The 1,617-nt window shown below is 55.8% G+C and overlaps 1 protein-coding gene across 1 annotated transcript in view; it reads left to right on the forward strand.

Moving 5' to 3' along the window:
- The window catches only part of SH3BP5 (SH3-domain binding protein 5 (BTK-associated)), an 84,754-nt gene that overhangs the window by 67,493 nt on the left and 15,644 nt on the right, over positions 1-1,617 (forward strand). The window lies entirely within an intron of this gene.

Genomic DNA, 1,617 nt, shown 5'->3' on the forward strand with positions numbered 1-1,617 from the left:
TTTTTTTTTTTTTTTAATTTTGGCCGTGCTGGGTCTTCCCTGTGGCATCCGGGCTCGGTATTTGCAGCACACGGGCTTAGCTCTCCTGTGGCATGTGGGATCTTAAGCTACCCCACCAAGGACAGAACCCGTGTTCCCTGCCTTGCAAGGTGGCTTCTCAGTCACTGAGCCCCCAGGGAAGATCCCCCAGGCTTCCGTCCTTGATTCCCCTTTAAAATCCTGATTAGGGTCTTTGTCACGCCTCCTGGAGACGATCTGTTCCCACTCTCTGCTTCCTCTAGGCCCCAACCAACCCAGAATTTTCAAATCATCCCGACTCCCAGCCTCAGTTCCGGATCGTCCCCCTTTAAGAAGCTGTCCTGGGTCCGCGCCCCCAGGCCAGGTGTGACCTAAAGCGTGCAGTGATGGCCCCGAGGGGTTGGCCACACATCTGTCCCTTACCCGGGGGCTGCTAGACTCCAGGTCTGAGTTTGCTCTTCTTGACCACCTTTGGGAAACGGCCCGTGGTTTCCAAAGACTTGCTCTCGGTCACAGGAAGCTGACTCGGGATGGGGGAGGCCTGGTTCTTTTCCTCCCCATTCCTGGGTCCCAGGGACCGCCCTGGGGTTGACGCCCAGCTTGTGCAACTGACCAAGGGGTCCTGTTAGCAGGGGTGGGCAGGTGGGAGGCTGCGGCAGGCCAGCACAGGGCGGCAGCTCACCTGCACTCTGGCCGGGAGTCCAGGCTGAGCCTGCCCTGAGTGGGGACAAAGATTTGTTGCAAATTTCTGGTGCAAACCATATGCTCCCCTCCCAGGGGAATGTTTCTACTGTTGAAAAGCAATAGACTGTCAATCAACTAAGTAATGTTCAATTTTCTAGTCCCAGTAAAAAAAAAATTTTTTAAATAGCAGGTGGAATTAGTTTTAATATTTTAACCCAGTAGGTACAAAATACTGTCATTTCATCATGTAGACAACACGGATATTAGTTAAGGAGATCGCTTTTCTCCGTCTGTGTTAAGACTTTAAAGGGTGGGATGTTCACACTCATTTTGGATTAACGACGTGTTACATTTTCAAAAGGCCCAGAACTTGGCCGCTGTTTCTATTGATTCGCCCGCTTGAGGGTCCTTGAGAGCAGGGAAGGCGCTGTGACCATTAGGGTCTTCCCTGCACCCCATCGCCAGTGTCGGTGTGTGCGATGTGAGTGGGAGCCTGTTCTGCAGCGTCACCCCACGGGGCCAGGACTCCGAGCAGCCGGAGTCTGGTCACAGCTGCATGAGCTCGGGAGTCAGCCTGGGCCTCCTGGAGCCACGGTTCCCACCCAGAATGATGCTGCTGGACTGTTTTCTCCGGGGCTTTTCGGATTCTCCTGTGCTGTGAACCAAACCGCCCAAACCACGGGTCTGGGTGGGGGCGGGGCTGGGGACACTGCCCTTGGCCCCCTGGGCAAATGAGAGCATCTCTGTGAAGGCCCGTGGTCGGGCACAAACTGCCGCACGTGGGCCACTCTGCTGCCTCTAACTCGGATCAGAGCTGGCCGGTGCATCTGGGTCCGTTGGGTCCCAGGCTGTGAAGACCTCCACGTGCCCCATCCGGCGTTTGCATGTGCCTGGCCTGTTGCCCGGGCTGCACAG

Source organism: Bison bison, unplaced genomic scaffold (assembly GCF_000754665.1).
Source record: "Bison bison bison isolate TAMUID 2011002044 unplaced genomic scaffold, Bison_UMD1.0 scf7180017864374, whole genome shotgun sequence".
Taxonomy (NCBI): Eukaryota; Metazoa; Chordata; class Mammalia; order Artiodactyla; family Bovidae; genus Bison; species Bison bison.